The sequence below is a fragment of the Equus przewalskii genome, chromosome 22 (genome assembly GCF_037783145.1).
Source record: "Equus przewalskii isolate Varuska chromosome 22, EquPr2, whole genome shotgun sequence".
Classification (NCBI taxonomy): Eukaryota; Metazoa; Chordata; class Mammalia; order Perissodactyla; family Equidae; genus Equus; species Equus przewalskii.
This window is the reverse complement of record NC_091852.1, coordinates 51259350-51272652: the sequence shown is the minus strand read 5'-3', so window position 1 is coordinate 51272652 and position 13303 is coordinate 51259350. Positions and strand designations below refer to the sequence as shown.

The 13303-nt window shown below is 57.9% G+C and overlaps 1 protein-coding gene across 21 annotated transcripts in view; it reads right to left on the bottom strand.

The window, feature by feature from the left end:
- The window catches only part of SEMA4D (semaphorin 4D), a 111340-nt gene that overhangs the window by 45732 nt on the left and 52305 nt on the right, over nt 1–13303 (bottom strand). The window contains exon 1 of one of the 21 annotated variants that reach the window (XM_070589806.1): nt 11332–11549. The exons of 19 other annotated variants lie outside the window; for them this stretch is intronic. The gene's annotated coding sequence lies outside the window, so the exon portion shown is untranslated. Of the gene's footprint in view, nt 1–9399; nt 9619–11331; nt 11550–13303 lie in introns of those variants that run through there. One more of the 21 variants, XM_070589812.1, reaches the window with a different exon arrangement.

The following is a 13303-nucleotide window of genomic DNA, read 5'->3' as shown; positions in this document are numbered from 1 at the left end:
ACTGACACATATGAACACATATGGACAGACAAATATACACGGGCACATACATGGATTCACACATGGACACATATACACAGGACACACACAGGGACACATATCCAACTGTTAACAGTCGTCACCTTTGGAGAGAGGGGAGAGTGACCAGGGAACTCACCTTCTACGTGTTTTTTAAACAGTGAATTACACTTCATATTTCTCTGTGAAAACATTCATACACTAGAACCTCACGCCCCCATGCTGCCCTCAAGTCAGGGAACGACGTCACATCCGCACAGAGGTGTGGTGCGCCGTGTGGGCTCAGATGTGGGCCCGGGTCAGTGTGCCCTCTTGCACGTCCCTGCCCTTTCTGTGTTTACTTACGAGGAGAGGCGGTCTCTCTCACACTTCCTGTGACCACACGGCAGGAACAGCGGGGCGCCTCCCTCCCGGCCTCCCCCCAGGGACCCTCTAATCCCACACAGCCCAGCACTGATGCAGGACTGAACAGAGACGCTGCCCTTGCCTGCAACCCCCTCACACCACAGATGCCAAAAGAGGTCTTTGTAGTAACAGGCTCAACAAAATAAACTAGGAAAAATACTTGTGACACAAATGCCTGGACCTGGAATTCCTAATAAACGCAGAGACCTAACCAACCTGGGCCCCAAGCCCAACACACCAGGGAATTAGAATTACATACGTACATAACCAGCCAATAAACTCAGAGAGTGCTGCGTACCCTGGAAGTAGAGCTGTGTTCATTAAAAGTGCCCCACCGACCGGGCGAAGCAGGTCCTCGAGATGGGGCCACACATGCCGACACCACAGACCACGCCGAGAGACTGCTGAGAAGCGATGATCCTGCAGGCCGCCCGCGGTACAGGAGGTGCAGGAGAGATGGGGGCTTGCCTTCTTGTTCGTACAAGTTAAACTGGCATTTCTCTTTCCTCTAAAACTGGAAATACATGGCTGACCGTGTACTGAGCAAAATTGAGAGCCCTCTCTTTACATCAGACCTCATGATGAGGCCCCTACAGCCCACAAGAGAAGATGGAGCATGTTGGTGCCTAGAGCAGGGCTGTCAGCCCAGAGAGCAGGGGAGGAAGCACAGGCGGGTGGGCGGGAGAGGCGGAGGGAAGAAGAAAACCAGGTGATGCGTGGGCCTCCAGGCACCCAGCACCCACTCCCCGAGGGCTCCTCCTCAAGCCAGCCCCAAGGGACGGCAGCCAAGTCCAGATCTTCGCCTCCAAGAGCACACAGGGACAAGGACCCGCCTTCTGCTGGATCCCGCTGAGGCCTCGACAAAGCCTCCACTTTGCTAAGATGGGATACAGACGGAGACAGAAGGTGCTTCTGCCTCTCGATACTTCCTGATCGTTTCTGGGAAGGAGTCTTCAGAAACCTCTGCTCTGAAAATACCGGGAAACAAGAACATTTAAACACTTCAACTGTGTTCGCAGAATCTTGGCATCACTTCTGGGAAGGCGCTGGAAAGAAGCTCCTGCTGAGGCGCTTAACTTCTGGGCCGGGCAGCCGAACCCCTGACCCAGGATCTGCCGGGCCTTCATGCGCTTGTGCAACAGCGGGAGAGAGTGAGTGTGCAATCGCTCACCCCTGAATGGAGGAAGTGCAACCCACCAGTCACCAGGTGCAAGAGCTGGTCCCCAACCCCTGACTGTTGCCACTTCCCTGAAAACACACCCTTCAAATGCGAGCCAGGGTCACAGCGAGCGAGAGGCCACTGATCAGAAAAGGATCACCCACCCGTCCACTAACTGCGCTGAAGTCCACAGGTGGGAGGCGACGAAGGAAAAGGCAGAGATACACACAACACGTCCAAGAAAATGAGTTCCTGATGAACCCATTTAGATTCACGTTTTTCTTTGTCTTTGATTGTTTTTACGCCAAACAGAATTCCCACAGAGGAGCAGCGAGTTGCTGTAGTGTGTCTGTTATTCTGTTGCAGTAAACTTTCAGACAAAGGGAATCAGAGCTGCACACCCAGAGGTCACAGACGCAGGGTCAAGGAGGGCACCAGGGCTGGTGAACCCACGCTGACCCTTCTGTGACTGTGAACAACCCAATGTATTTTTTAAACCTTAGAATCAAACTCTAGCATCTTTCGTGGTTGAGGTATTTTTGTTTTTCTTTTACTTAAAGAGCTTACATAGTTTTCGCCATTTTCTGAAGACTGCTGAGAGGCAGGAGGGGCTCCACGGAAATTCTGTTGACACCCCATCCCTCCCACGCAGCCCCCCAGGAGTGGGGCCAGTCACGCCCGCAGCACAGCGAATAGTTTGCACCCGGTCTGCATGTCTACCCACGGGACACGATTTCCAGTCACTGGGGCCCCTCAGTGCCCACCACGTCCCCTGAATCCTGAGCAAACAGCTGAGTTAGACGAGACTCCATACTAGCAGGCAGAAGTGGCCAGGATTCAACGGGTCCCACCACGGCGGGGCCCTGACGCTGATGCTGGGGCCTTCCCACGGCAGCGGCTGCTTCTGACAGCCAACTTGTATCAAAAACATCTCACACACGAGCAGGCAGACATGTCCTGGACAAGGCCACGTCCACCCAGGACACGGACCCCACGTCTCCTGTTTAAACACGGGGGGAGGAGTGGCACCAGCCATGGGCAGGGGACGGCAACCCCAGGAACCGTGCACACGGGGCTGTCCTCTCCCAGGCAGGTGGCCCAGCGACACCTGGAGACTGCAAAACAGAAGGGAGAGAGAAAGTGCTTCACGCCTGCGTGAGAGTGTTACACACACAACGCGAAGGCCAAGGATTTTAAAACCGAAAAACTTCTTTGCTCTGGAAATGCAAGAAGGCTTTGTCACTTTAACAAGTAAAAGCCCAGAGCTGCTTGTTCTGAGGCTGGACGGGCGCGTATCCCATTCCCCCTAATTCCACGGTGTTGACCAACAGGGACAGCAGCTCAGGGCATCCGCATGACGTCTATTCTCAACAACTTGCACGACGCGCTGGCACGGTGGCATCCTCGCCTCCTGCCTTCATATCTGCCTTCCGCCACCCAGCTTCAAGCTCGAGGTCCCTGGGTATAAATACACACTTCCGCCCTCTGTCACCGCGAGGCCCCGGCCACGGCCGGCCGTCTGCACCCTTCACCGCGGCAATTTCTCCATTCTCGACAGAAAAACCCACGAGCTATAATTAGTTGTCGTCATACTGAAGGAGACAGAAGACCTGCTCCTGGAGTCATCGCCCATCCTCTGCTCTCAGGAGGCACGCAGGGAGAAAGACACAGTGGTCCATTTGCAAAATAAAGGAATGACATCCATCAGCTCTCCCACTCACCAGAAACCCGGCCTTCCCCCACCCCCCGCCCAATCACACAGGAGTGTGTGGGAGCCCCCACCAGGCCCTGAGGGCAGCTGTCTCAGGGCCTCTGAGGACAACAGCACAGAGCCAAGGGAAGTGGGCCTTCATCTTGCCTACGTTCTGCAAATGTGACCCCACCTTCCAAAGGTCCCTCGCCCCGGGTGGGATGGGGCTAGGCACAGGGTTCTGTGGTCAGAACGACCTGGTCCCAGGCCTGGCTTCTCCACCTGCCAGCTGTGTCTTGGGGAAGTCACTGGGCCTCAGTTTCCTCATCCAGAAAGTGGGCATCCTAAGAGGAGCACCGATCTCATCTGGTTGCCGTGAGGAACCCATGTGAAGAGCTTAGAACAGTGCCTGGCACCCAGGACACACTGCACAAGTATGGGCCACGACTCTCCCCACCTGTGAAGCAGAGCCAATTATACCCACGCTTGCTAATTACCTGCCTTGCTAACGACATCCTACCTTGCGGGGTATAAAGCAGGGTTCCACTGCGTGTCCCAGCCCGCCCCTAAAACTGACCGGGGCCCCACCAGCCTCCTCCTGCCCAGGGCAGCTCCAGGCTGCGGCCACATCCACACTCTCCTGGGAGCCGCGGTTGTGGACAGGGAGGGGGCCTCCAGCCCCTCCTGCTCAACCTCCTCACCTTGGCCCAGAATCCCCCCGAGGCATCCACGGCAGAGTGAAATGAGGACCCTCAACGGCAAACAGCCCTCCAACCCGTGCGCCCTGTCTGGGGTGGGTTTGCACATTAAAGCAAGAATGCCATTTCCCACCTGAGAGGGCAGCCATGAGACAGGCAGGCTGTTGGGGCAGCGAGGGAGCCCGGCGGCAGTCACATGCCCTGGGCAACCTCTTGGGGCCACGGGGTGACACCTGCCAAGAACTTACAACCCAGTAGGTCTCTGCCGGGAGTTCAGCTGGATACAGTAAAAATTAAGGTTCCCAACAGCATGGACAGTACATTCCCATGTGTGGGCACAGGCATGTGGCCACTTGTGTGTAGAAAATTCAATGAAAAAAGGCTATCTGGGGGCTGGCCCAGTGGCGCAGCACTTAAGTTCGCACGTTCCACTTCAGCGGCCCAGGGTTCGGTGGTTTGGATCCCGGGCGCGGATATGGCACCACTTGGCAAAAGCCATGCTGTGGTAGGCGTCCCACATATAAAGCAGAGGAAGATGGGCACGGATGTTAGCTCAGGGCCAGTCTTCCTCAGCAAAAAGAGGGGGATTGGCAGCAGATGTTAGCTCAGGGCTAATCTTCCTCAAAAAAAAAGAAAAAAATCAGGATTTAAGCAAGGACCCGCGGGCAGTAAGCGACCAGAGAGTGGCATTGGTCCGGGGTAGGAGTGTACTTCACTGTTTACTATTTGTATTCTTTAGCACTATTCAAACTCTTACCTTAAGCATGTGGTTTCCTAATTAAAATATTTTCTAACCTGACATTTAAAGTAAGATATTAAATTAAAAACTTGGAAAACAGAAAAAGGCCAGAGAAGAAAATATTTCAGACAATTTCAAAAAACAGGTTCTAATAACTGTTAAAACATGATCCCCTTTTTGAAGTCGGCTGAGTGGATTTCATCAAAACAGAAGTTTTCAGGACAGCAGACAGACCACCTCATTTCCAGTCATCCCAACATCTCGTTGGCCGCCTTCTTCTAAGAAACCCTGACAAAGAGGACAGCCTTCCGGGGCAGGTGCAGGTGAGCGTCACAGACCCTCAGCCCACTCGGGGCAGGGGAGGGCCGGCCGCCAGGACCCACAGCGCCCCAGTGGGGGGGGGTTGTGGGGGGGGAGGCAGCCTTGCAGCCACAGTGCTGCAGCAGGAACAGAAACCTGCAAGTGCCAGAAAGAGGGAAGAACCCGTCGCCTGTGGGCTGGCCGGAGGGCAGGAGGACTGGGTTTCCCAGGAGTCTGTGCACGTGACTTCATCTGCCTGCAGCCCATGGCCTAAGCGTCGTTTCAGGGCTCTGCGATGTTCCATAACTAAACACAGTAACATTGGCCATTCAGAACATTGCCAACTTCCCACTTAAAATTCACTTTCAAAGACTGATTTTAACCACCAGCAAAACCTGACCAAGAACTCTTCTATCTAGAACGCACAGCCTCCTTGCAGAGGTCTGGGTGCCAAAAAAGGGCACCGTGAGACGGTCACAGGCTCTGTCCTTCCCTCTCTGGGGGCAGGAAACAGGCTCAGGACACTGACTTGTCACACTGACAGGCGCACTTCCCTCTACTGGGAAATACCGTACATCATTTCCATGATTTACTTTCATTCAACTCTCCTCTGAGTTTTTCCAGTTAGTTGAGCTGTGCTTTAAAAGGCATACGTTCCCTGCTATTAAACACTGTCAAGTCATCTAGCACATTTTTATACTTCTTTCAAGCCAAGGAGACGTCTTAATTTCGCTGGTATTTATTCTCCTCCTAACAGTGGAGGCAGCAGGGTGTGATAGCCTGAGTGCAGGCTCCAAGGCCAGCCTGCGGGGTTCAGATCCAGTGCTGCCACTTCCCAGCTGTGACCTAGAACAGGTCACTGCCCCTCCACCTCCTGGCTAACTCCTCCAGTCCCTCCACCTCCCTCAGCTCCTCCCTCAGCTCATCCACTTCCCTCAGCTACTCCCGCAGACCCTCCACCTGCCTCAGCCACTCTCTCAGTACCTCCACCTCCCTCAGCCCCTCTACCTCCTTCAGCTACTCCTCAGACCCTCCACCTCCTTCAGCTACTCCTCAGACCCTCCACCTCCTTCAGCTACTCCCTCAGCACCTCTGCCTCCCTCAGCTCCTCCAGCTCCCTCAGTTACTCCCTCAGCCCCTCCACCTCCCTCAGCATCTCCATCTCTTTCAACTACTCCCTCAGTACCTCCAACTCTCTCAGCCCCTCCATCTCCCTCAGCTGCTCCCTCAGTACCTCCACCTCCCTCAGCTAATCCACTTCTGTCAGCCACTCCCTTGGGACAGAATAAGATGCTGCCTCACCTCTGGGAATGAAGCTGCATGGATGAGGACTTGTAAAGCACATATGTGTGCTACCAAAGTGAACTTAAATAAAATGTCAACACAGTAACACAAAATAGCCCTTTGCCCTATTGGTGCAGCTAGGACACACCCCAGCACAGGGAAGGGTCCAGCCAGACTCTCACGGCCACACTGGCCACATCCCAACAGAAACAAGTACGGGGAGAGAAGCAGGTTTTCTCAGGCCCACATCAGCCCCCATGCTGGCTCTCCCTCTGACTAACGCCTAGATTCCAAGCCCCTCTCTCTAAACCCATGACCACGACCATCAGCTTCTACTACCACCCCCTGGTCCATGAGCCTGAAACGGCTTGGACTGGGGTGTGTCCTCTGACCCCAAACTCGCTCAAACCCATTCGTTCAGAGCCCGGACTCGGCCGCCTCAGAGCAACCTCAGCCCTCTCTTCCCAAAGTGTGTGGTGGGCAGGGCTGCCCCTCGGCTCCCCCAGTCTGCAGCCCTCTCCCACCCCTGCTACCTGCCCTCCCTGTGGAGCTTTGAGCTCATGGCTGCCCAGACCTCCTGGGCAGAGCTCCCCATGCACCCTGAGTCTGTGTGATGTCGGGGCCCCACAGCTGGGCAGCCAGGACTGAGAACCAGCAGACGCCCCATGAGACTGCTCACCTGTCTCAGGGTCACCCTGCCTTCCTGCTCCACACAGCCTGGCTGTGCTTCCACCAGGACATCCTCGTCACCCACCCACCGAAATCTGGTCATCACTGCCCTCAGCTCGCAGGCCAGGGCAGCCTCGAAACCGCCCGCAGAGCCCGGGGCCTGGAGTCGGCCAGCTCCACGTGCTGGGTCTCGTGAAAAACTCAGGCAAGAAGAATACCGACTGTGCCACCACAGACGAGGGCGAGAAGGTGACCACTCGCTAGAGCAAAGAGGCGGTCCTCCTGGATGCTGCCCGCCTCGCTCACGACCCGGCTTCCTGCCAGGCTGTGCTGCACTCGGCCCGCACAGCCAGTGACCCAGGGCGTCACGGCCGCAAGACGGGAGGTTGCTCATGTCACACACGTCCCACTCCCCGGGCCACAGGGCGTGCCTGTAAATGCCGGGTATCTGAAAGAATCCCTCGTGGGGCAAGAGCCTCAGCCACCAGGGGCTCAGCCCTGCTGCCCCGACAACGGGGGTACCAGCCGTGGGCTCCCTTGCTGCCTCCAGGAGCAGCAGTGAAAACACCCCCGCCCCCCGCCCCCAGCGCACGCCCAGTGAGACAGGTTTTCTGCACCACTGTTGCAGAGGAGAAGCAGACCACAAAACGCAACAACCATCCCGAGCCAAGACCAGAGCTGGCTCTCCCTCCCTCCAGGGTCGTGCACTGCCCACAGGCCTTGTCGGCCCACCCTGGGCTCCGGAACTGCCCACCGCACTGGGGTGGGGCTAGAAATGGCTCTCTGCAGAAGCATTCTGTCTCCAGGTCTGAAGTGATGTCCCTTCTGCCACCGACCTTCAGCCCCTAGCCCAGGAACTCAGCAGAGACGAGGGCATCTCGGCCCCACTGGAGGAGCTTCAGAAACAGGGGTTTCCCCTTTTTGCCTTTTGCCTGGTGGAGAAGAATCTGACCAGAACCAGCTGGGATCTGGGGCTGGCTCAGGACTCTGCTCCGAGCTGCCTGGGGCAGGGTCCTGCACCCCCATATGCCCACAGCCCCCTCCAAGTGTCTGCAGGGAGTATGTGCGGTTTCACCAGGGGCCCAGCCTTCTCCTGCCCCGGCCGTGGCCCCCAGACCCAGCCAGCTGCAGGAGTCGAGGAAGCCTCTCCCCTCAGCAGCTGCCAGAGGGATGACCTAGGAGCCTCGACAAGCCCAGGCCAGAGCGGGGATGTCTTTTTTAAGTCTCAAAACCACAAAATGCCACTCTCTCTGCCTTCATTTTTAGTGACTCCTTAAAATATACAGCAGAATTACAAAGTTAGGCCAGCTTGACCACAGGCCGCCATCCAGCTCGCGTCGACAAGGGCCGAAGCCAACACGAGGCCCAGCCCCTGCAATCAGCCCTCCTGGGATGCGGCCTTCGCTCCGGCTTGGGCAAGGCAAGGCCCACTGGAGAATCCATATGCTCCGGGAAAAGCACTGCAAGTCCACAGATCACCTCGCTCCCGGCAGGACACATGGAATTTTCACCATTCCATCACCTCGGGCCGCCAATCCCCACGGCGGGAATGACTCTAGACCTCTGCTCACTCTCTTGTGCACACAACCACACACACAAACCTTTTGTTCTGATTCCCCAGCTTCCACACCCCTCCCAGGGCACCTCCAGGAGTGCCAACTCAGCCCCCGGGATTGGCTGAGCACTTTGCAGCAAACCTGTTATTTCTAGACTCTGCTGCCTCCAAGCCACGTTCAACCCACGCCCGGTCAACAGAGGACCAAGCGGCCACTGGGCGGGTGGACCGGCCTCCCAGGAGCACTCAGAAGGGGACGAAGGACAACCACACGCCTGGTGTGAGGAAGAGGAGAAGCAGAGCCGAGGGCTGCACGTATGCCGGGAAGGTCCCAGCCTCCCCCTGGCCTGGGGGCTCCAGGACTTCCTCTGCTGCTGACACGGTCCTGCCATCCACATGCGGGTTCACGGCCAGAATTCCTATCATCTCTACTTTCCAAACAGCCAGCAGAGGTGCGACCCAACATGAGACCACCACCAAGTGACTCTGACTGGAATGCCGTGAACCCAGTGCTGGACCGGAGCAGCCTCCCCTGCGGTTCTTCTCCAGCCTTCCAGATGCTTCCAGGCGAAGCTGCTGTGCTCCCCCACTCCCCTCCAGAGTGACGGGAGAGGGCAGGACCTAAAACGAGGCAGTGTCGGCACCGAGGGGCCTCGAGTCCCAGACCTCCAGGTGCGGCCAAAGCTGCCAAGGTCAGACGGAAAGCACGCCATCTCAGGAGGGCACGTAATCCAGGCGGTACTGAAAACCAAGTGCCAGCGCCCCTCCAGACGGCGGGAAGGTACCTGGAGGAACCCTTGCTGCCCTCCCCAGGCGAAGTGAAGCCGGAGTCGCAGGGACCCTCAGAAGTAACACAGCGCACCCCCAGTTCCAGGGACTCACTCTGCAGTCTCCACACGGGGAGGAGATCTTCTGCCTTCACAAGCCACTGCTAGTGGGACCTGATCCTGTCAACCTAGGACCTGCTCCTGGAGCCTGGCCCAGGGGGCCTAGGGCCCGAGAAGGCCTGTCCTTCCAGCGGGGCAGACAGTCCCACGGGGATGGGCTTACCCGCTCCAAGCCCTGAGTCACCTTTTAGATGATTCAGGATGCGTGGGACACGGAACGGAGGCAGCTGGCGTGTCACCATCACGCAGCATCTCCCAAGTGGGAGGGCTCTACAGAGGGGTGAGCCGCCACCCCCTCTGTCTCCTGCTGCCCCTGAGAGGCGTGTCCTCACGGGACCACCAGGAAGGCACAGATGCAGAACGGAGCATGAATGAGGCAGAGGGAGCGGGCTCTTCAGTGCCTGCCTGGAGGTCGACCCTCACAGTTCACGGGAACCAAAATCAACTGAAACATGTAAGAGGTTCTAGAACATTCTCACACCATGACAAGCTGGGCTGCCCTCTCCGTCCCACTAGGGCCCTGCCACCCTGTCCCTGTGGAGGATGTATCATGGCCCAGAACGACTCGGCTTGGCTCGCAATGGCAGAGGAAGGCGCGTTCCTCCACTGGGTCATGGTGGTGCCAGGGAAAGGCCTTGGGCTCGGCACACATTCACCGCCTTGTGCACATTGGCGCCCTCACCCAACAGCAGGAGACGTTGGGGAAAGGACGCAGAGACAGAACAGAGGGGAGCCCAAACATGGGTCCTGGAACTGTGCCAGCCAGAGGAAAGCGCTCAGTGTTCCCACATTTTAGGACCCTTCTCACAGGACATGGGCATTTCCAAGACCGAGGAAATGGGAGTAATGGTGTGTCGCTAATCTCTTTTCTGGAATTGCTCAGCCAACAGAAAAACGGATATGTGTGGACACAGATCAAACAGCCCCACTGGGGCCTCGTTTCCTGCAGAACTGGACCTGGCGCATAGCCAGGTGGTCATGCCACCCCACCAGGCAGGACCCACCACCGGCTCCCGGGCACCCTCTCCCTGTAGCTGGAGTGCCATGGGCGTGTTCCAGCCGCAGAAACATAACTGACCCTCCCGTCTAGGCACTCCCTTCTAACACCAGCCATGGCCCCAAGGAGGCTGGGCCTCCCCGAGCTCACGGTCCACTGGCAATGCAGGTCAGGCCTCTGGCATCCCACAGGTCCCTAATGACCACCGCCCCCAAGGAGAGCACTGGGGCGTCTCCATCCCAACTCCTGCCTTTCCTCATGCTGGGGACTTGAAGCAAGAACCCTTAGGGGCAAATGAGCACCTGTGGAGGGTCAGCTGGCCGATCCATCAGGTCTCGTGGGGTGGGTGCTGCCCTGTGGGGCCAGGGAGTGCCGCGGGCTGATCTCAGACAAATGCGGCCTCGGCTCTGAGCTCCGGTCCTGGGAATGGGCCCCTCCCCTGCCTGCAAAGCCCACCGCCGGCCAGGCCTCCCACGAGCACTTCTGCTTTCCCTGTGACCACACAGAGGGATGCAGTCTAGACAGCCACCCAGGGTGGCACGGACACCATTTCCTGCGAAGTTGTTCCCTACCCTCTGGGCACCCCAGGTTCAGGATAGTGTCACCCTGCTTTCCTCTGGGCCCCACACCCCGTGTGGCCCAGTACCACCCGTCATGTCCCTGCCAGGGACACTTGAGCCACTGCGTGCCAGACGCAGCGAGGGACACGGGCTAGGCCTGTGGCCGCCCAGGTGGGCAGGGGGCAGCTGAGGAGAGGGTAGGTGTCCTGAGCCATGGGTGGCTCTCAGTGCTGCACAGACCACACCTCGGAGAATCCTCAGCACCCCTTCACTTCAGACTGCAGGAAAGTGAGGCACAGATGGCTCCCAGCCCCTGCCTGGCCCTCCCCCACACCGGGCCCTGATCCCGACAAGGCTCCCGCAGCCCTACCTCCAGGCGTGGGGCGGTGGGCACCCCGGAGAGGAAGTGCCTCTCAGAAGAGCAGAAAATGAGGTCGCCCCGGGGTGGCCACAGGTACCAGTAAAAGCAGAAGGCACATCCTCCTTCTCTCAGACCTTGTGGGCAGCCCACGTGTCGTCCCTCAGTGCTGCCTGGGCCCCGCCCCGCCTACCTCCTCTCCACATCCCCTTCAGCCTCCGGGGACCCTCCAGTCACCCACTCTGGTCCGGAAGCTGATGCACGCCCGAGAGAGGGGCGGGGAGGGGAAGTGCAGGGCCCCTGTGGGGAAGTCGCCCATCTCAGGCCCAGGAAGCACCATGTCCCAGAGCACTGACAGCGAGGGCGGCCGGCTCCTTCCCCCAGGACATTCACCCACCAGACACTGACCACCAGACACCCCTCTGGAGGCAGGCAGCCCCCTGCGGGCAGGCTCCCCATCCTCCCTCCTTGCCAGCAGCCACCCCCTTACCATCTGGCTGCCTCGTCTTAGCCTTGCTCCTCACCTGTGGGAGGCCAAGGACACACACCTGGGGGCATCGACTTCCCCATCATCCCAGCAAGAGCCTTCACAGCTGGGAAGGAGTGAGCCAAGCCACCCAAAGACACCACGGCTGTGTTGACCTCTCACGGGAACCTTCCAGTACCAGGATGTGCCAGGAGCTGCCACCGCCACCGCCACCATCACTGCCACCACCACCATTGCCGCCATCATCACCACCATCACCACCATCATCATCATCATCATCCCTGTTCTGCAGAGAACACCCAGGCTTGGAAGCTGCCAGAAGCCACGCCAGTATAGAGCAGTGGGGTCAGCAACTGATGCCAGCCTGCCCCCACCACCACCTGGAGGCTCCTCAGGGCCAGAAAGCTAAATTTCCCCTCCGATGGAGGAGACCCTGACCCAGGTGGACCCCATCAAGTCAGTAAACACAGCTGGGCATAACGGCACTCCTCACGTCTAGTGTCTTATCAAAATCACAAACTTGCTCCAAGTTAGAGTCCAGCGGCCCTTTGCAAAGGACAGGTTCTGACCAACAGCGGCCGCCTTGGAATCTCTAGGCTGTCAGATGTGTCTCGGCCTCCGGGAGACGCTGCTCTCAGGGAGGTCTGGGGCGATGCCTTCCAGAGAGATGCACGCTGCTACCCAGGGCAGTCAAGAGTGCTCCACTCACTCTGGCTAGCTTTAAAAGTGAGACGAAATCACTCACGCAAACTGAAGTCCAGGGGTGAATGAAGAGAGACCAGTTTCATGCTCAGAAGAATGTGGCTGCCAGGTTTCTGTTCAATGTCAAGCTGTCTTAGACGGGGCATCTGAAAACTCAGATGACGGTAAAACCTCATTAAAAACTACAAAACTCGTATCGCAGTTTCCAAAGCTGCAGCTTCACCCCGGCCTGTGGTCACAGGGGGGCACGGGGCGGCGGCTTTGCAGGCGGAGATGATCACCAGCCTGGCTGCTCAGGACAGGCTCCAGGCCTGGGATGCCAATCACACCCAAAGCATCCTCAGGCGACAGAAGGTTCTAGAAACATTTCAGCCATGGGGAGGGAAGATTACTCAGAGGCGAGAACACACATCACAAAATTTTAGAACTGGAAGGACTTTTTCATGATCCTCTCCCAACTTGCAGCTGGAAACTCAGAGTGCCTGCCCCAGCTCACCCAGGCTGCCCCAGCCCCGTGCCCCCCACCCCACAAGATCCCTGGGGCCACCTCTCTTCTAGGCTGGAACGGCTGAGGCACGCCATACCAAGCAGCCCCCTCACACACATACCTGCGTGGACCCCACAGTCCGCAGGTGAGAGGCCCCTCAATCGTCAGCAGAAACAATTCACTGCCTCTCTGGGGGTACCTGCCCCCCCGGCAGTAAAGCTCCCACCTGGGACAAGAGCCGGCACTTGGCGGGCGGCAGGGCCCAGGATGGAGAAGAGGACCTGCAAAGGTGATTGCTCCCTGGGGAG